Below are 23,379 nucleotides of genomic sequence, written 5' to 3'. Positions count from 1 at the left end.
TGCTCTTGCTGTAACATTCTAACACTGCATAGGTTCACACTGTATATCTTTGGCACCTCAAAATTGTGTTAGCACTGCAAAAATATGGTGCTCTGAATCAGGATTTTATATCCCCGACTTCAAAATTACAAGTGTGAAACATCGCTTAACCTAGGGTTAAAAGTGTTTTTGATCTGGGATATAAAAAGATTATTACCCTGATTTAAGCGCACAGCGAAAAGCCCTCAGAGACTTAAAAACCAATGTTTTGTTGTCATTCAGGAAAGGTCAGTAAAGCCAACCTGTGGGAACGGGGAGTATTGCAAATCAACTAGCTCATTTCCAACAACCTCCTCAATTACAGTATTGATTGCAAGTCACAGCTACAGGTTTAGACTGACAGATATTAACAAGAGACAGGAAGAGCGAAAGAAGAAAGGTGACCCCAGACTTGAGGAGATTCCATCTGTTCAGCATATTGTCATTCAGTTTAAGGTCGGGAAAGGTCACAGGGAAGCAACTTCTGAAAAAGATAGAGGCAGATGAAAAGTGGGAAGGTACGTTCCTTCCTTTAATGACAGTATTGCAATTCATTCCCAACCCAGAGAAAGAAACTACATTCCTTCTGTGCAATTTGATGTAACTCCACTCAAATCTTATTGCTGCAGTGAAAGGAGATATTGTTTTCCTCTAGGCACCTGTGACCCGGCACGCTTGACCGGCTGACAAGTGTGAGAAGTGCTAAGACAAAAAAAAAGTGGTCAACCCTGCAACATGAAGTTCGATTATATCTGCTTAGCAGCAGAAACCCCTTCATCCAGATTTAACAGAGGAGAGGACGGATTGAACAGCAGTACAGAGCATTAAAACAGACTGCACACATATGTTCTTATTAGACAGCTCACTTTCAGTCTAGGTATTCTGGTATGTCTCTCTCTTTGGATGACCTTATCTTTCCAAGTTTAATAGTCGTGCAAATGGCTGCCTGCCAGGATTCTATGAGAGAGATCCAATTCACTGGCCATACAACCTAGGTGGTCTAAGTTGCATTGCCTGCGCTCCATGCGAGATAACCACAAACACACAGGCATTGTGCAGAATAGTTTGTGAGTATCAGAAATGTCCCTGAGGGTTCTTTTTGTTTGGAAAGGCAGAGGGAAAGAGAGAAAGAGGCATGTGACCTGCTGTTGCTTGTTGTCCCCAATGAATAGTCATTTATCACACGGCATGCTGTCTAGTGTGTAAGGAATCCGTGTCCCTAATTACATTAAACTCACTTTGCCTCCAAGGGTGAAAAAGTTTGGATGTGGCTAAATATGATGCATTACAGCGGGATGTTATTGAAATTCTCATCAAGATCTCGCTTATCAAAACTACTCCACCCTGTTGACAGTTTGAAGACGCCTTTGAATCAGTTGAAACATACTTAGTATTAATATGATGCATTATAGCTGACAAGACGGAATATGCAGCTTTTTTCACATTTCACTTGCTGATTTGGGCAAAAAATCTGATTTTTAAATTTAAACTACTGTTGGTATGTTTGATCAAATTAGCCAAAATATTTAATAAACAAGCATACAAGGTGGAGGATGTTTAGAACTTTGTGAGTGATAAGCATTGCAGTTCTATAATATAATATAATATAATATAATAACATAACGTAACATAACATAATACAATATAATTATAATATCATATATATGACAAGGCAAAGTTTAAAAATGTCAAGTGGTCTGACTCAAACATTTTAAATGATATTTATGAATTAATAATGCATAATATTTGTTAAAAAATACTTTTAAATATGCAAAAATTTTAATAATTTGATAAATATGTATTCATTCACATGTGTTCGTGTGCAAGGAAATTGTTATAATAATGAATCTATATTGCTTTTTACGTGATAGTTACACCAATTAAAATGAAACTTTTTTAATTCTAAGAAATTGGTTGCCACATGCATTTTAAACTAGATTTGTTTTCTTTTTCTTTTCTTTATCATGGACTGTTATACATGTCTTTGACCTGGGTGCAGATTTTTTGTGGGTCTGGTGATTGCAGACTTGTAAGTATACAGCATAAGCTATAACAATTCTTAGCAGAGTTCATAATATATCGCTGTTGTCAAGATTAAATGCTACACATTTTATATCCATTGCTCCATTCTGATGAAAACGAAACCCCACATGGCTCATCAGAATCATGGGAAATTTAGATCCGGTATATGGCAGTTGTTCCTAAACATCATCATGATAGTGCTGGTAATTATTGAACAGATACCGTGTGGGATGTTTCACGCTTTATGAATAATGGAGATTAAAATGAGATTGGATATGTCTTTATGGCTGTCATGAATCAGCCAGTATCCAGCTGTTTGTGGTGTAATCTCAAATGTTTAATTCATCAGGAAATAGATTCTGGGGTGAGATATTACTCATTATCTTTGATAGAGTGACATTTCACTGGTTGTCAGATTTAACTGCCCTCGTTTCTGATTTTAGATGTATGCGAGGGATCTCCTCGCAGTCTGCTATCACACATCCGACGATAAAACAGGACCTCATTACTTAATTAAATCTGAGGCCATTAATTAATTAAGTAATGGCTTTCTGGGTGTTAATGGTGATGCCTCTGAATTCCCCGCTGTTAGCCTCTAATGCTAATGGTTTTGTGTGGGAACTTGCTGGTGACCTGACTTTGGGAGACGGAGTCTTCAAAACGTCCCCCTCCACCCTCAAGTTCTCGTCTGACTGACTCTCCCAGACTGCAGGTAATGATTAAAGTGATCATGGCCCCATTTTCATTGCTTGTTCTGAGGGATGTCATAGCCCAAGCCAAAATGCATTTCCAGCACGTCTAGAATTCATAAACCTGTTCGTGTAGCACTCGGGGCGTCTGTACGTTTTGTTTAAATTGGATGAAAAATAAGGTATTGACTGTGTTATTGATCGGTCTGGTGTTGCTGTAGGTTAGAGTTCTCTATATGTACGCCGCTGTATACAGCTGTAAATGAGCTTTGTTGCGCTGGGCGTCCCCTTCACCATCCTCAGCACATTACAATGAGTACACAGGGCGGAGGTCACATACGCCGCCGCTCCGCTGTGTGCACGGTAGGGGCTCCGAGAGCTTACTTTAACAACCTGGACTCCATTAGATGCTGACATTTCAGTGCATTTGCTTCTTCACATTTTTCATATTTGTTATCTCTCTCTCTCTCTCTCTCTCTCTCTCTCTCTCTCTCTCTCTCTCTCTCTCTCTCTCTCTCTCTCTCTCTCTCTCTCTCTCTCTCTCTCTCTCTCTCTCTTTGTTGAACTGCGTCCTTCGAGTACAGGTATGTGTCCACAAAGTGCTGTGTTTGCATAGTACAATTAAGAGGTACATGAAAGTTAAACTTTTTTAAATTAGTACAATAAAGGGTTAGTTCACCTTAGAATTAAAATCATTTATATATAATATACAAATTATTTTAATGTATATTACATGCAAGGGATAAAATACATTCCAACTAGTTATCTCAAAATAAATCCTGACAGGGTTATCAGGACCCCGACACGAAACGTCTAAAGTATTAGACACGTTCCTAGCAAGCAGCTTTGAGCCTATATGATCAAACAAGATGGGTATTTAAGGGATAATGTACAGTCATATGACTTATTACACAGCTTTCGTCACATAAATAATGAAGGCGACATGACATATTGATTTGAGAAGAGCCTGTTTTAAAATCTTACCTGTTTCTTATCTTACAATCCATTATAGTGTACAAAACAATCATCCTAGGAAAAAGACAAATATACAATTTTAACATTATTACCAGGCCTACTGTTTATACTGAATTCCTCCGGTTTCATTTTATAGTAAATACAGTCAATAATTGAGGTGCAAGATGGCGCCGGCTGTGAAAGAATCACTGGCCTCAAATACCCTGATGAACGGTCATTATACAACTTTGCTATGGATGACAGTCATTATTGGGCAATGACTGACCTTGAAATGACACAAACAGAATCAAGCATTACAGAGAGCAGTGTAATAAATTATATTATAGTATGTTATATTACATTATATGTAAGGGATAATCCACAAATAATTGAATGCACTATCCCATTTATGCAATGCTCATTTGCTAGCATTTACAAAATAAAGCTGTTATTGATGTTTGCAGTGCAATATTTGACCGGAAAGGTAAAAATGATGGAATATTTTCATCAGTTACGGCTCATTGGATCTAGTATTCTGCCCGCTTTAAATCAGACACAGAGATAGAGTAGTGCATAACATTACAATTACTTGAATTAATGAATTATAGGTTGTTGTTTTTTATTATTGAGAGATGAGAGATACATGTGTGAATTACCTGCGTTTGTGCAGCGTCTCTCTCTTAAAGTATTAGTTCACCTCAAAATGAAAATTTACTAATAATTTACTCACCCCAATGCTATCCAAGATATCCATGTCTTTCTTTCCGCAGTGGAAGAGAAAATAAGTTTTTTGAGGAAAACATTTCTGGATTTTTCTTCGAATAATGGACTTCAATTGCAACGAACGTTTTGAAGTCCAAATCAATGCAGTTTCAAAGGTCTTTAAAGTGCTTCAACGGGCTGTGCATCGCAGCTGAGGAAAAGGGTCTTATCTAGCAAAACGATAGGTCACCCAGCCCCCCCCCCCCCCCCCCCCCCCCCACACACACACCAAAAAAAAAAAAATATATATATATATATATATATATACTTTTTAACTACAATTGTTCGGATTGAGCTGATCTGCAACACCCCGGGAACTTCGTCATCACGTTGAAAGGTCACGCTCGATGAGATTTAAACATCCAGGATATGCACACGTAAGGACCATTTTAAACAAAAATATGACACAAAGACATAAATATGTCATTCAACATACAATACAATTTGAACTATCCTCCTTTGCACGGTCTCTTTGTAAACAGTGGGGCGGTACTTCCGCTGGCGCCGGCGACATGGAGTCTGACCTTTTAACGTGATGACGTAGTTCCCAGCGTGTTGCAGATCAGCTCAATCCGAACAATTGTAGTTAAAAAGTGTTTATGTATATACACTCACCTAAAGGATTATTAGGAACACCATACTAAAACTGTGTTTGACCCCCTTTCGCCTTCAGAACTGCCTTAATTTTACGTGGCATTGATTCAATAAGGTGCTGAAAGCATTCTTTAGAAATGTTGGCCCATATTGATAGGATAGCATCTTGCAGTTGATGGAGATTTGTGGGAAGCACATCCAGGGCACGAAGCTCCCTTTCCACCACATCCCAAAAATGCTCTATTGGGTTGAGATCTGGTGACTGTGGGGGCCATTTTAGTACAGTGAACTCATTGTCATGTTCAAGAAACCAATTTGAAATGATTCGAGCTTTGTGACATGGTGCATTATCCTGCTGGAAATAGCCATCAGAGGATGGGTACATGGTGGCCATAAAGGGATGGACATGGTCAGAAACAATGCTCAGGTTGGCCGTGGGATTTAAACGATGCCCAATTGGCACTAAGGGGCCTAAAGTGTGCCAAGAAAACATCCCCCACACCATTACACCACCACCACCAGCCTGCACAGTGGTAACAAGGCATGATGGATCCATGTTCTCATTCTGTTTACGCCAAATTCTGACTCTACCATCTGAATGTCTCAACAGAAATCGAGACTCATCAGACCAGGCAACATTTTTCCAGTCTTCAACTGTCCAATTTTGGTGAGCTCTTGCAAATTGTAGCCTCTTTTTCTTATTTGTAGTGGAGATGAGTGGTACCCGGTGTGGTCTTCTGCTGTTGTACCCCATCCGCCTCAAGGTTGTGCATGTTGTGGCTTCACAAATGCTTTGCTGCATACCTCGGTTGTAACGAGTGGTTATTTCAGTCAAAGTTGCACTTCTATCAGCTTGAATCAGTCGGCCCATTCTCCTCTGACCTCTAGCATCAACAAGGCGTTTTCGCCCACAGGACTGCCGCATACTGGATGTTTTTCCCTTTTCACACCATTCTTTGTAAACCCTAGAAATAATTGTGCGTGAAAATCCCGGTAACTGAGCAGACTGTGAAATACTCAGACCGGCCCATCTGGCAACAACAACCATGCCACGCTCAAATTTGCTTAAATCACCTTTCTCTCCCATTCTGACAGTAAGTTTGGAGTTCAGGAGATTATCTTGACCAGGACCACACCCCTAAATGCATTGAAGCAACTGCCATGTGATTGGTTGATTAGATAATTGCATTAATGAGAAATTGAACAGGTGTTCCTAATAATCCTTTAGGTGAGTGTATATATTTTTTTAATGACCTATCGTTTCGCTAGATAAGACCCTCTTCCTCAGCTGCGATCGTGCACAGCTTTGATTTGGACTTCAAAATGTTGGTTGCCATTGAAGTCCATTATTCGAAGAAAAATCCAGAAACGTTTTCCTCAAAAAAATTATTTTCTCTTCCACTAAGGAAAGAAAAACATGGATATCTTGGATGGCATTGGGGTGAGTAAATATTTTGGAAATTTTCATTTTGAGGTGAACTAATCCTTTAACAACGAACCTGTGAGTTTAATTACTTCAAAACCAGCGGTGTTACCCCCTCGTTCCTGAGAAATATAATGTAGCAATTCAGTAGCAATTTTTTTCTTAATAGTAGTCGTTGATAACTTTCCGTGCTCTCGAATGTTTCTGTGTGAGCAGTATATATGATCTCCGATCTCTTTTTGAGAGTGTAAACTATTTTATTGCACTCCTTCCAGCCAATTAAAATAGAGTATTCTGACAGATGATTAATATAATATAATATAATATAATATTGTTATACATTTAATGCATCAATTTCAGTCCCCACACATTGTTTTTGAATGGAAGAGAGCATGCAATAACATTTTGTTATTATATTATTAATATTATTATATTATCATAGACCTTTTTGCGTGGAAAGAAGAAAGTCATACAAGTTTGGAACAACATGTTGGTCAGTAAATTATGACAGAATATTCATTAGAGAAGATGTACTAAGTTTACTATTGAATCTCTTGTAGCTATTGTGCACAGAAACAATCCATGCACAAAACTGCAGTCATTTCAATTAATTACATACAGCTAGGACTTCAACTTCTATTTATAGTTACATGCCCTACAATTCTGTTAAGTAACAGCATGAGTTTCATATAAGGGTATATGGCTTGTTTTGCGGCAGGGGTGCTTCTTATCTTGTCAGCAATATTCTGTTAAACACACCTCTCACTGACTTTTCCAAGAGTGTGACCTTGCGTGCATCTGTGAGCGATTCTCTGTAAACTGTTTACTCTCTCCATGCAGGGGGTCTTCATTCGCTAATGCTCTGATGACATCTGACACATCAATGATAGGATTTAGGCCCTGTATGCTGGATTAGCCCCATTTGGTTAGCATGGCATTATTCCATTACGAGTCCTGAGAGCCCACCAGCTGATGCTGCGTCTGTCCCGCTGCCTGAATGCAGAAATGCAGCGAACCCATGAATGGCTTGAAGAAGCGCAGTCGTGCTCTTGACGTGTCCTTCACTAACCTTGCAGATTATTTTAGCTCGGGAAAATAATTACTATCCACTTCTCCTGATTTATTAGATTTTAGACTTGCTGCTAAAATATGGTTATGTGTCACTATGTCTGAATGAATGTGTAAGTAATACATTACCTTGTAACAAACCCCTAATCATAATTATTGTGCATAATTTAGCCCATACTGTTTATGTTACAGACCTGAATGATTCCACAAAAACCTGTTTGAGAAGACATGCTATTATTTCACAATTGTGTCACCATTCTTGGTCGAGTTACACTGCTCGTGTAACTGTATTTAAATAGCGAAAATGTGGAGGTGTTTGGTCGCTTCACTGCTTGGATCCTAATGAATGAACTGGGCTAAGCTAAGTGCTATCAAAGTTTCGCCGCAAGACAGAGCGATTTAGTGCACGCACTGAGACGAGAGAGGTATGTATCAACTCGTCTTAGTTAAGGGAATAACATAGTTTAATATGAAAAAAATGGTGGAGTATCCCTTTAAAACAACTTTTGACCTTACTTTAAAACTCAAAGCTTTATTTTTTGATGTATACTGTTAAAGAACAACGGGAAGAACTGGTAGAACAAATTAGTGCTTGCCTTGCTTATAGCTACATAGACATTACTTTGTTTTTGAATGACTGGACCCTTGGTGAGCACTATAAACACTTTTTGAATAGTTTCAAAGGTGTATTTAAGTTATTTGGGATAGTTCATGTTCAGGCAGTAAATCAAGCCAAAGAGGAGAACAACAGCAGTGGGAAGGTCTTGGACATTATCCAGCACAACTAGCTCCTCAAGAACAACAGATAGACACCTTACATTTGGGCTGGAATGGATGGTGGCAACATTGTCTTTGACGATGCTTAAGTTCCCCATCTTCATCCTCTTTGTGTATTCGTCTTCTGGTTCTGTGTCCTGGAGTAAAAAGCAGCATAAAAACAGGGTGAGTAAATAAAATTTCTCTTAGTTTATATCTGCTGTATTCATATTCTTGTACACTCTTTCATATAATATTAATTGTATTTATTATTTACTATTGCTACACTTTTTTAATCTCATGATTGTGTGCTGTATTGTTTTCACAGGTTGAAGATCAGAGGGAATGTCTCAATATCAAGTTTTTCAATGTCTCAATATTTATGAAATAGTAATATTCCATTGTCTTCGCTTTGGCATAACACTTCATGAATTTGTGCTACCAGGTGAAATCAGACTGATCACTGAGAAAAAATCAAATAAGATTATTCGGCAACACTTAATAAGGTTTTATTAGTTAACTACATTAGTTAACATGAACTAATAATGAACTGCACTTCTACAGCATGTATTCATCAATTTTCTAATACATAATTAAAACCAAAAGTTGTATTTGTTAACATTAGTTAATGCACTGTGAACTAAAACGAACAAACAATGAACAACTGTTTTTTATATTATAAAAGATAAATAAATACTGTAAAAATTGAATTGCTCATTGTTAATTCATACATTTACTAATGTTAACGAATGAGACCTTAATCTAAAGTGTTACCATATACCACACACATGCTACGTTAATAAAAATGAAATAATATCCACAATAAAAATTCAGCTGCTTCATTAACATTACTGACAGACAACAAAACATATATTAGATTGCTGGTACATCAAGTTACATGATTTGACTCATTTGGACATTAACGCTAATGTCTGCAACTTTTGGCGTTCTAAATAACCAGAACTGCATGCGTCTTGTGGAAGAACATTGTAGCCGGAGCTACTTCTCTCCATTTATGTCTATGACGAGTGACGCCCGTTTCAAACACAAAAAAAAAGCGGTTTGGAAAATAAATTCATGGTGTACTCTAGCCTGGGTTTCCTCATACTGCCTTTGCGCAGCGCGATTTTATTCACGCTGCTAGGCAGTCTGGATACCATGGACCAAATTTTCGCTTCAGCGAGGGGACCAATCACAGAACGGGGAGGGAGCAGCAAGACGATGACGATGTCTATGCGACACACCGAAGCAGTTTGTTTATACCTATGGATCAAACATGGCAGCAGACGCGAAGTTACCTTTCGATACAGCCTTAGATATTGTTCTAAGTAGTTTAGAACGCAAATAAATGTCTGACCCATCGTCTTCTTCCTCATCTAATTTCTTTCGCTCTACATACGTCATCTGGTATAATTGAAACGATTGGCCATGAGCTACGTACAGGCATAGACATTCGTAGTACCCAGTAAACGGCTCTGGGCATTCGTAAACCATGCCTCAAATACGAGAAAATGAACATGTGGTTCCCAGACCACGTCTCAGTGTCAATGAGACGTGGTCTGACGTTAGCCAGGCTAGATGTACTCGCTCATTTGATTAAAAATTGAACACACAAAAAAGTTAACATTACATAGTGTAGCTTTAAGGAGAGCTGAAAAGCGCGCCACTTTAAAACAAAGGAACAGAATGTGGAACAATAACGTTTTATGGAGATGATCTTATTTTTATAATCGTTTGAAGACTAAATCAAACTTATATTACGGTTCAATCACACGTCCTTAACACTTGGTAGTGTATAACTTACAGCATAATAGGCCTACAGTAAACAGAACGAACATTAATGAACAAAATGAACACTATCTACAACACAAAATCCACTTCTATACATGTTATTGTTTTAATTGACACACTCTAACAGTGTATTTTTTTATGACCTCTAAATGTTAGCAGCTGAACTATGAAGATTGCTACCGCTGTCTGAGCTTGTTTTGAATATATAACGTGCTATAGAATGAGTTATTTTTCAGGAACATAACATTGCACTTTATAGTTTAGGAGTGCAGACGAACTTACCTCTTAACAGACGAAATCCACTCCCGAGTCCCTTCGTAAGCGTAAAGAAACCCCGTGCAAGTTACCGCGACGACAGACCGTGCATGCGCAACAACAGGAAGTTAAACGGTCGAAATTATAAATCAAAATATTAAGTTTTCTCAACTTAATTGTTTTTGTTCATTGGACAAAATAGTAGTTCACTTGCAGTTAAATAGTTTTTATAAGTAAACTCAACATTGCAGTCAAAAATGTGTCCACTCAACTTAAAATTTTAAACTGAGTTAACAATTTGCAAGTTGGATTTTTTACAGTGTAATATAGAATGTACTCTTTTGGACTACCTAGCAACCACCCCAAAAACCTTAGCAACTACGTAGCAACACCCTGGCAACCACTACTTAAAATACTGCTTATTTTCTTCAGATCATAGTCTTGTTTGAGTTATGATGATGGGTGTGATGCATCAGGAACATCAGGTTTAAATATATTTGCTTACGCCTGTGATTTGAAATATAATATCATGGTATGCAGTGTCCTGAATTGGTAGAACATCCATCTTGCCTTGCCAGCGTATGTTTGTTTAAACTCACTCATTGCGTGTTGCAATGTCGGCACAGTCAAAAAGCGCACAATGCAGCACAACATTTCTCTTTATGAATCAGTTTTATAGTCCATCTATAAAAGTGTGAGATCTACAGGATTTGCACCTGCAAGTTTATAGCAAAACACATAAATCTCTTGTTACCTCTAGCTGTCAGAGCGCACATCCCTCTATAGGAGTTCCACAGCTGGAGTCAGTCAGCTAGAGCAAAGAGAAAGAGAGAGAGACTCAGAAGTCAGATCCAGGCAGCGGAGCTTTACTTCCTGTCCATTTTAAATCTAGTCTGTTATTTGTAAGCCTTGTTATAGTTGAATAAAACATGCCATTAAATAATGCAAATGTCAGTGGACAATGCTGAAAACTCTTGAGAAAGGTCAGCTGAGGCACAGGTTGCAGCACTATCAGATATTCAGTTCTGATAAGAGGGACCTGTGTACAGCGCGCCAAATCCCTGTGATCCATATTTCATTTTGTTTGCAGTCCAACAACAGTGGAATAATTATTGCGGGCTGAGTGGCGTGAAATATTTACCTCTGATTTTAACGAAAGCTCATGAGGAGAATGTGACCTAGTCATTTTAAAGAGTGAAGCGAGATTTTGATCTTCTGTATGTTTGTATTACTGTGCTTTACATGGCTTTAGGGCCAATGTTTTAGTGATGAGTGAGGAGTGTGTGGTTGACTTTGACGAACAAGAGAGAGAGAACAAGAGAGAGAGGAGTGTGCAGACTCTTCTTCCTGGAGTTAGGAGGCCTCGCCCTCATTAGAGTCATGGTTTACACACTCTATACCATCATTGTGTGCTGTGTGTTTGGATTCTGGCCAGTTGCAATGAAACATTCTGAGGAAAACAACATCTGTAAGAATGCTTCCATGACAAGAAGGTCCAGAAACATAAAACAAGTGCACATGGTAAGAAAACTCAACAAAGCTCTGCAGTGCTCATGTGCATCACCTTCAGTTCAGCAAAAACTCTTATTATCTTATTATCAAGCACCCTTTTCGCTGTAAAGGGTTCTTTGGGGGACTACAAGAAACTTGGGCGATTAAAAAAGTTCTTAAACTTGCGATGAAATGACAGATTTTTATTTTGTTTTCGTTTTTCTGGAACACAAAACAAAGCGCCCTCTATTGGCCAGCCGCCCCTGGTTGTGTCCCAAATGATGCACTACATTATGCTCTTATACACTATGTACTTATGCACTGTGTCCTCAACCATGTAGTGTATGGATTTTATAAGGTTATTTTGTGTTTCATCATCGGAGTCTGATAGCCCTGCCCCCTCCCCTATGTAATCAAAGCTGCGACAGATGAGTGCATTAAGTGTCCAACATTTTTGGTTAATTAAGTGCATCCGGGTATTTAAAATGCACTTTTTCTATTTGGAATTTTCAGTGTGAAGTTACATACTACAAAACGGCATAGAATAGTGCATAAGTACACAAATTGGGGCGGCGCCTATTGACTTTCATTGTATGGACAAAAACACTGAGATTTTTCAAAAAAATATATATCTTTTGTTTTCTACAGAAGATAATCATTAAAAAGTTGGTAAAAGGCAGAGAGATCTCTGATGGGCTCATTTCCAGACTCGTTTTTCACTGCTTACAGTCTAAAGCTTCCACAGAGACAGCTTCTTCTTTTTTTTCTCAGGATAACTATTTCAATGATATCTCTCTGCCAGTAGGGACATTTGGCATTCTAATACCGTACTAGTTTATCCAACTGCATCAGGATGTAAAAGAGCAACACAGCCTGGTCAGAGCATGTTTTTTTTTAGAAAAATAAAAATTGGTACTGTCACAACTGATTTCAGGATGAATTATTCAAGATCTTAATCATAATAATGCTGAACGTTTGTCCTCAGTCCAATAAATGTGAATTAAGAAGTTTCCATCGCCATGGAACATTGTGTGTGGAGATGAGAGTGTCTGTGTCTGTTCGTTTGAATGAATGCTAAATCATAATCATGAGTTCCCAAACATTTCTTTCCTAGTATCTTCCGGTCAGCCTGAGTTCTGTATTAGTGCAGGAGTTGTTCCTCAGATTCTTAGAAAAGATATGTATCTTCACAAAGATTCCTCACATAATTCAATAGAGTCATCTCAATTACTCAATCAATGTAATTACAGATGTTCCCCAAGGATAACTATAGATCTCACTTTATGTTAACCGTCTTTTACACACTGCTCCCTTTTTCCTCTATTAAAAGCTTTGTACATGTGCAACGTTAAAGACACCAAATCTCGATTAAATTTAGATTTGAAATTCTGTGAAACGGCTAGCATTTACATTTCTCTCTCTGTGTGTCTTCCTGGCACAGTGTCTGGGAGCCGAGCCACTAAAGAAGGTGCGATCTGTGCCCATAAATCCCCTGCCACCTGATAAATGCCTGTTTCATTTACATTACTTGGGCTGAAACAACACACTCTAATGTATATTTAGCCCCAGCGAAACCACTTCCTGAAAGCTCTGGAAGAGAGCAGTCTGCCTCAGCTAATTACTGCAGGAATGTCAGATGTGAGATGAGGACACGTTTCGGGAAAAGCCGGTTCATATTATGCAGTGACTACCTCAGTGTCCTAAAACATAGCTGTGTGTTAATTTAATACACACATTTCAAACTCGTTCCAAAAAACACAGTTTATTATAGATAGATAACTCTCTTCATGCTGCAACACAGCAAGGTGTTTATTTTTGTGTCATTTTTCAAAGTTATTGCCTCAGATAATATTTGCAAAAAAGGTGATGTCAGTGGGCCATCTGCCAAATGTTTCAAATTACTTATACTTAGAAGAAATGTATTGAGAATATAAACCACAAGGTTAAAAGGTCAAGCCTGTAAAGCTCTATATGTTGATTTATATAGATTTTAGAAAACATTAAGAAGGTTGCATTTGTTTGGTCTGGAGCGAGGCCACTAATACATGATCTGTGTCCCTTCTTTCCACTGAGTTATGGTGTGATTATAGCGTTCATCCGTATGGGTCACGTTTTTAATGCTTTTCTTTGACGTCGCACATCGTACGTTGCGAAATTATGCCTAACCGGGAAAAAACTCTCCTCCAGATCACTTTGAATCAAGAGAGCATATTTAATTTTGAAGAGCATATTTAATTTTGCAGCGCCACCATTCGCCACGTCTTAAACAGTCATAGATGAATGAGCCAAGAATGAATACTGTCATAATAACCCAGTGATATACCGAGCCATTTACCATAGCTATCATGCTACAACGTGGGGAGAATGGAGACCGTGGTTTCAGCTGGTGTTTAGAGGAGAGGACATGAGCAGCATTTGAAAACACCTGTGGGTTTAGCAAAAGATATAACACGAGAAGTACTGTCTGTTAAAACAAGAGCCAGAAAAGCTCTCTCACTCTTTTTAAGCACTTTCTTGAACTCCCAGCCCTGTCAGCAACTGTCAATCGGTCTAAGAGACACAACAGCCTCAGGAAAATATTGGTTCATACATGCATACTAGCGAAGCCAGACTTTTGACTTGCGGCATAAACACCGGTCCTCATTTCAAAGTTTTCTGGCCAAGAACCACCTACTTAGATAGGAAGAGACCATTGTAAAGTGACCATCTACAGTTTTTTTTATTTCACTTTTAGAGGCAGAGTTATATAGAATTTTGGATTGGAATATTCTGTCTATCAAATATATTTGTAACTTTTTTTCCCCGCCAATGACGGAATTTTCTGGTAATCCAGGTTTTCCCTGTTATATGGTTGCGGGCGCTATTACGCATCTTCGGACAGAGTACAAAATCTTCGGATCAAAACACAGACAAAAAAGAAGATGAAAAAAAACGATAGAATCATTGCTTATGCACATGTAAAATAACGTGATCATCAAACATTAAAAAGAATATAAATCAAAACTGCCTAACGTTACTGAATGAAATGTCAACCCAGGAAGAGCTATATGACTGTTTGGGGGTGTTTATGGACTCGATCTACTCCATCTACAGTATGTTTCGATCATCTTTCTGAATCCGATTCGGACCTAGACTATTTTGTTTAAAATGTTGCTTTGTTATGGAACTCACCTACATTCAAGTGTTGATATGAAAGAATGCATGTAAAGAGAATTAAATGGTTTTGTTTTAAAGCGGATGAAAAATGGTTTTGTTCTTTCTTTCGATGTATTGTATGTTCAGATATTCATAAAAAAAAATATTCTGGGGGCCATGAAAAATTTGTGAAAATTATCAAAAATGCTGGTGCTGGCTGGAAACCTTTTTTTTTTTTTTTTTTTACACTGGCAGGGAAAGAGTTAAGTACAATGGATCAAGGTGCAGTCACATTTATCTTTATTCAGGGAAGTTTCACATCCATGTGGAATGGGTATTGCTTGTGACGGCGAAAGATTTTCGCATGCAGATTTTGTATCATGTTCAAGTTAGTCGCATGATTTTTTTTCTGTTTACTAATAGAAAGATGCTTGGCTTGAAAGTGAATAGTTGTGAGCGGTAATTCATGCATCACTTTATTTACAATGGACAGCAGACCTTATTGCTAGTGAAATTTTGCTACTTTTACAAATATTTTTACAATATTAATTTGTAATATTATAATTATTAAATAATTCTTATAGATATTATTATATAACTTAAAAACAAGTGGAGCATACAGTTCTGCATCTAAGTGCATTCAATTCTGAATGTTTCAAAAGATTTTGTGCTACTAACCAGAAAAGTTTTTGCTGAGTGAGTGAGTGAGTGAGTTTCCAGAAAAAAGAAAAAAAAAACCTGTGTCCTTACTCTCAACCTAGGTTGCACAAACTAATCTGATTGTAACTGTTGATTTCAGTTAACACTCTACACATAATTTTGGTGTGCAATATGCATCCAGACTAAATACACAGACATACACAAACACAGATTAGAAATATGAAAGTTTCATGGACATTATCTATCAGACTGATATCAAAATGATTTCATGTCCATGATAAATCACCAAAGATAACTTGCAGATGCTGGTCTACAATCAAAGCACAGATGAGAAACGCTATTAGGACCTCTCATTGTGCTGCTCTTTCTTTATTGAACATCTATAGCTTGTCTCTATTATAAACGGCAGCCCCATTCGTCATTCCGGCAGGCCACTGGTCCTCTCACTCAGATAGCCTACTTCCTGACTTATGTCAGAAGAATAGCTGATTTAATGACTTCCGATAGAAGAGGGGTTGGCGTTCGGCTCTCAGCATTGTAATGCTCTAAAGCTAAAGTGCGACCTGCTTATTTACGATGTTGGATGCCCCAAGATGCAGTCCCTATGCTCTCTTTTCTGTTTTCATGGTATTGATTTTTTCCCCCCAGTATCCATCATATCAATCCTTTCACTCCGCAAAGAGACTACAGATCCTGAGACATGGTGCCCTAAGTGGGGACGCTGAGACCTGTTCCCATGACCACTTGGATGCTTGATTCATGGCTTCTGGTGGCCATGATGGATGGATTAGCCATCACTGGTAATTCAGTTAGCATCTTCTGGCCTGTAAGTAAGTGGGGGGGACGTGTGGCATAGTAGATTCCCAGTGTCTATTTGTGTCAGGTTGTGATTTCATGTCCTGCACTGACAGCCTTTGACCTCCGCTCCGTAAGTTTGTGCTTGGCTTGTTTTTATATCAGCTCTCTGTCGTGGTCTTTATGTGGTGTTTGGCAGTAAAGCGATAATGTTTTTTTTTTCCTTCTTCTTTTAAAAAAGGACATCAGGCTGCTTTATGGTCACGGAAAGTCACTGCAGTCCTCCCCAATCCTTTTAAAAATGATTTATCTGAGATTGATTCATGGAGGATGTGAACAGTATGAACCTTTAAAGTGTTCCAGGAGAAGATGGTATAGCTGAAATCTGTTTGCTAGCATTTGTGTCCGATGGAATTGTAATGTTTATGGCTCAATGACTTATTGACTTTTTATTTATTTATTTGTCTAATGATTTATAAAAAAATAAAAATAAACTTTAATTAAACCACATACAATGACTTGAATGCACATTGTAAAATTGGATCAAGATAGTATTTTGGAATTTGTAAAAAAAAAAAAAAATTAAGGTTAAAAAGTGCCATGGTTAGGGTTAGTCCTGATATTATAATGAAGAAAAAAAGTGTCTTAAAAGGATAAAAAAAATACAACTTTTTTGAGAAAATGTGCAAAGCAGTTAAGCAAAATGTGACAATTTGACACCAACATAAAGAAACAATTAGAAAAAAAAAGCATAAAATAGTAAATTAAAGCATAGAGATGAGCAACTTTTTTATCTTATAAACATATTTTAAAAAATGTTTGCTTGTGTATCCTCGCATGATACAAGGAAAATATCAATTATTTGTTCGTTTTTGCATGACATTTTTTTATCATTAAAAACTTTCCTGAAAATTGTATAAATGTTTTTCAAAATAATATGAAACCAACACGAATGGAGTATTTCAAAGAAACTGGCACACGTGTTTTACATTAGACTTTTTGAAGATTTTTCTTCTTTTATTTCCCAATACGAGTCAACACACTTATTTGTCATTGACCCGTAGTTGGTTGTACTCAAAGTCTCATGGTTATGATTAAAATACTGAGAATATAGCTGCTTATAATAAAAGAGTCGTTAAAACTGACAAAAACATTTGTGTTTACAACAGCCATGCTGTGGACTCCAGTGACGAACTTACGACGTGATGATGAATACGATGAAAAAGGCAATGACAATCGCCCACTGTCCTGCCGCAGAGACCTCATGATCTGCATTTGTGTCCATGGCACCATGCTAATCTCTTCATTAAGTTTATGGCCGGTCAGCCAACATAACTCTTCACTGCGGCAAGCCTTTGTTGTACGAACTCTGTAGTATGTTTACCAGTCGCCCTTGTCCTGGGGCCACTGCCAGAGTGTGTAGGAGACAACAGAGGACAGTGTGTGCTTGTAAATAACACCATTCTCTCAGCATGCCTGCGTGACCGTCTTACTATATGACCACCCCCACCACACCTCAAAACATTAGCAGAGGATCCCTCTATGCCCAAGGACTCGTAGCCTCTGTGAACCGAGTGCACTGGGAGCTCCCTGTCTTCTCAAAGAGAGTCTGTTAGTCTCCCTCAGCTTGTGTACAACCAGCACACAACTCGAGTTTTGTTTCTCGTGTAAATTTTGTTCTTTAGCTCTGTCCGTGAACAAGCCCCGGTTGTGTGTGGTGTTGTGAAGAGAATGGCTTGGTGACGGAATAGAAAGAAAGAGCAGACTGTGATGCGCTCAGTCTTTGTGTGGACTTCTGCATTCATGGGCCCATGTGACTCCAACAGCAGGGCCTTTGGTTTGGCCCGGCACAACACCAGTGCATTGTAAATACCCAAATGTATTTGGAAGCTAATCGCTGAGCTTATTTTCATTCTGGGCCATCGTGCAGTAGACTTTGCCATGGTAAAGTTTCTGGGAAGATGCTGACTATGTTTTGAGCTCTAAGACGACGACATGCACCAGGGGCAGTCCTGACTCACTTGGTGGCCTTGGTTAGATAACACATTAGATAGATAGATAGATAGATAGATAGATAGATAGATAGATAGATAGATAGATAGATAGATAGATAGATAGATAGATAGATAGATAGATAGATAGATAGATAGATAGATAGATAGATAGATAGATAGATAGATAGATAATGTTTCATAATTGATGAAATTTACCATTTCTACACTGTTATTGAAATGGAAGCTTTAGCGTAAGTTCTGCAAGGAAGACTCAATTGCTACGTCACTTATTACCTTCTCATCTATCCAATCGTGTCTAATACTGCGGTATAAAAGACCAGTACTTACACATGTTTGAGTTCGCAGATGCTGACGCTTTCATTCACCTCCATCCTCCCCACCACCACCAAGATGGTTCCTTCCCCTCCATCCTCCCCTCCACCACCAGGATGGTCCCTTCCTATACCTCCCAGGCGGTCGGCTGCACCCCTGCCTTCGTCTTCAGGCAGAAAATGCAGAGTCCGGACCCTCGGATTGCGAGCTATGGACGGGGCCTACGCCAAAGAACTTTATTGCTTGCTGGGCTATCAATAAATGTATTTATTGTTACAGTATTTATTCTCCCGAGTCTTTCTGGTAGAACTAAATCAACATTGAACTGACGACACTGTTATCTTCTGTAGAGCTGCTTATAGCTGAATTGAACTCATTTGATAATTGATATACTTTACACACTTATTTAACTGAACTGAATCAACACTTAATTGACTTGAACTGAATAATGACTCTATTGTCTTTTTTAGAGCTGCTTTACAGGAGAACTTGTATTTGTCTCATATTTGAAAAAGTTTGAAAAAAGTTCTCATACTTCAAAAAGCCACTTTCGCACACAATCCTGTAAATTACCATAAAATTACTAAAAACGACTTTTCCAGTAAAATACACACATGTGCTGTTCACACAAGCAACAGAGTTCTGTCTTTTTACCGGTAAGATACCATTCACACATTAGTACCAACAAAAAAAAGAAGCTCAGCCCACTGAGCTATATAATTGGCCCAAAGAAGACTTCTCACGTCAACACGTTCTGACCTCGTATCTGCTCTGGTGTTGTGCCGAATTCTGACCCTGTCAGATCATTACTCCCACTCCTCTGACTGAGTCCCCAGTATAGGTAGGTTTAGGATTAGGTGTGAGGGGTGGGGTTAAAATTAGGCAACCAGGTAGCAGCCTCAACAAGGGGTTAATCCTGTTCTTTGTTCATACACAGCTTAATACTGGTAATTTACTGGTATTGTTACAACTTCTCATACCGGGAAATTGCCAGTTTAAGTACAGTGCAAAACAGGTGTAAAAACTAATTTACCTGTATTTTTGAAAAGGTCCTGTCCTGTTTATCCGTGATCTTTTTACAGTAATTTACTGGTGATTTACCAGTAAAGACTGCATGTTTGGAAGGGTCTATAGATTCTGATGTTTTCCTGTTTATTACTGTGAAGTTGCTTTGAAACAATCTGGATTGTATTAAGTGCTATAAAAATTACTTGACTTGACTAGATCTGTATGAATGTGTAATCTTTGTTAGTCTTGTACTTGAATTGTTTTAATTACAATGCATTAATCCCATTAATAACATTAATCCTGACTAAATCCTGACTTTTTTAAGCTTTTATTTTAAACCAAACAAAATTGCAACTGAGTTTCACAGCCAGTGAGCAGCATTTACATTCATAATAACTTCTTTTGTGTTTCACAAGTAAAACGTTTGTAGCGACATGATGCTAGATGTAGTTTCAGTTGTAAAAAAAAATTGAAAGGTGCAACTTAATAAAAGTAACCAAATGCTTTTTTTTATTATTTTTAAAATTGCATTCAAAATTAATTTAGCAATGTGGTAAATTAATTAGAAAAATTAATTTGGAAAATTCTAAATTCAATGTGGAAAAATTCATTTAGCAATGTGGATGATGCTTCTAATACTGCAGTGCTTAGGTTTTTTTTCTCTATTTTCGAGAACTCCGATAAGTACTGGATGAACAAAGGAGTTTTATGTATCTCAACTTGTAATACAATAAAAAGTGATGAAATCAAACAGCACAAAAGAGGGACCGGGCCGTCTCGACTCGCCTGCAGCAAATATGCAGCAGCAGATTTGGGATCTGGCTTTGTTCTGCCGGCTTCTTTGTCTGGCTCGCTCTGCGTGTTGTCTGAGGGCTAACGCTGCTTTAAAACAGAAGTCCTACTGGGCTCCAATTAAGACCAGGAGAAGAATTAATGAACAAGTCCTCCAAGTCAGCCTCAGCTCTCAACTGCTCTATTTATCAGACTGCTCAGGGGGACACATGGTCTCAATTCAAACCCACAATTTCTGTCTTCACTAAATTAAATATGTGTAATTTATGTTTTTATAAACATAGATGACCTTGCCATCAGCTATAGAAGTTCTAGTCATTTGAATCTTTCTCATTTTTACCCCTCCTCTCTTCATTATATTGCATTTCATTTCCCAGCATGCCCATAAGCCATGTTCAGGTTTCTCTGCTGACTATAAAAATGGATGGTTGGAGGGCAATTGGGAGAAGAGGGATGTTCCGTAGAAACACATGCTGTTCAAAGTATTTTCCAGTCAATAGGTGCAATAGACTTGGGTGTTATTTTTTCTCCCTGAACTGTAAATGAACAGCTTTTTTTCCACCAGTTTTTTTCCAGTGTGACATGCACCAATGTGTATAGACAAGTTCCTTTGGGGAAAATCTTGAAGTTAGAGATGAAAATGAAAGTAAATGAAGATTTATGTATGTGATGATACTCTATCATCTTCCTTTGAAAGCAATACATTGCTTTTAGATGCTCTATGCTGGCTTGAAATGAATCATGGGACTTGCATTGATCTTTCGAAATACCAAGATAAATCATTGCATGTTTCAGAAAATCCCAATTATTATTATTATTATGAATATTCAGGGTTTTTTTCTTCTTGAAGCTAAAGATGCAAATACTAGCATGGGGTGTGCGTATTATCTTGCCTATGCGGTGTTGTGGCCCGGATGCATTTATACCTGTCCTCCTGTGTGCGAGCAAACATTATTTAATGTCACTAACTCACGCTCGGCTCTTTACCTTTCAGGTTTCAGCATCCAGACAAATTTTCCATCAATTAACATACGCATATTGTTGCGTAAACAGAAGCAAGCAGCCCAGAGCACTCCTCCCAGAGATGGCATAACGGAGAGACCCTGATGAAGACCGATCCTATCGTTAACTTCGCACTCAAAGAGGGCCCCATGGGGCACCGTGTAAATGCTACTAGCCTTTTCTCCTAATGTTGGTGTCTCTGTTATAGATTGTTTGCCATTTTGAAAAATATGCAACTGTGTCTTTTGCCATTTTTTACATCTCTGCATGAGCTACCACCACCACTATGCATGACTGCAACACTAAGAACATACTCAGTCATGTATGATGATAATCACTACCTGAGACTTTTGCTATTATAAATGTATTTTTAATGTATGTTTCTGTCATATTCATGTCTGTCAGTTATAGTTGTGTGACTAAGCTTATTTGAGCTTTTCTATTTTTCAACACAATGAGCTAATGCTATTGCGCAACAAATTTCCTTGCAAAAAAAGTTGTGATATTGTTAGAGCATTTGCATGGCATGTGAAATGGTATCACTGATTATTTTTGGCAAATTAGCCATTTCTTAGATACTTTTCTCCTTGATCTTTCGCTATAAATTTTATTTAAGTGCAAATGTGGTGGGATACACCAGGTCCTACATTTTAAAATAAAACAAAATGTAAAATGATACTTGAGGCACCACTTGGGGAGTCAGAGTTTTTTTTAACAAATCAGTTGAGTGAATGATTCAATGACTTGTTTACAAAGACAATTGCTGAATTCTAAACTGCATACTACGTACTACTACCATCTATGGCAGGAATAGTAAGAGTAGTGTGCAGTTCAGAATTCGGCAAATATCTTGTCTCATTAAGTTGAAAGTGATGTATAGCCAAGTATGGCGTCCCATACTCAGAAGTTGTGCTCTGCATTTCACCCATCCAAGTGCACACATACAGCAGTGAGTACACACATCGTGAACACACACCCAGGGGTGCGTTTCCCGAAAGCATCGTTAGCCAACTATGGTCGCAAGTTCCGTCGTTACCAAAACAGTTCAATGGAAATTGCGACCAACTTGCGACCATAGTTGGCTAACGATGCTTTCGGGAAACGCACCCCAGAGCAGTGGGCAGCCATTATTGTTGCGGCGCCCGGGGAGCGATTGGTGGTCAAGGGCACCTCAGTTGTGGTAAGTTGTGGAAGAGAGCGCTGACCTTTGGTTTACAAGTCCAACTCTCTAACCATTAGGCCACAACTTCCCATGAATGATTAATTATTTAACTAATCAGTTGAGTGAAGGATTCTGCGACTAATTTATTAAGACAATCACTTATTTTGTTTAATGAATGAATCAGTGATTTTTTTTTTTTTTAACAAACTGGTTAAGTGATTTCTAAACATACGCCTATCAATGCTTTTGAATAAATCAGTTGGGTGAATGATTCAGTGAATCACTCATAACGACAGTGCCTGAATTTAGAATAGAACACTACCATACTAATCTATGCACTAATCTATATTTGTATTGCAGAAATAGTAGGAGTAAAATACGTTCCAAATTCATCTAGTTACTTGTTTCATGTGACTCTCTCACTTGTCGCCACCTACTGGCATGGCAAAGTAACCTGCAGAAAGTAACCTGACAGTTTGTCAGGAACACAGACACACACACAAACACAAAATCACTCTACTTAGGCATATTAACCATTTTATAATTGGCTCTTAATGTTCTTGTCAGCACCTGCAGCCCCAAACCAACACATTCTCATCCCAAGGCGTCATCTAACTGACACTTTTGACCATGCGTCAACATGCCGACGCACATGGTACCTCTTAAACGTCAATA

The sequence above is a fragment of the Rhinichthys klamathensis genome, unplaced genomic scaffold (genome assembly GCF_029890125.1).
Source record: "Rhinichthys klamathensis goyatoka isolate OS25496 unplaced genomic scaffold, OSU_Roscu_1.1 h1tg000343l_1, whole genome shotgun sequence".
Lineage (NCBI taxonomy): Eukaryota > Metazoa > Chordata > Actinopteri > Cypriniformes > Leuciscidae > Rhinichthys > Rhinichthys klamathensis.
Note: the sequence above shows the minus strand (reverse complement) of the source record.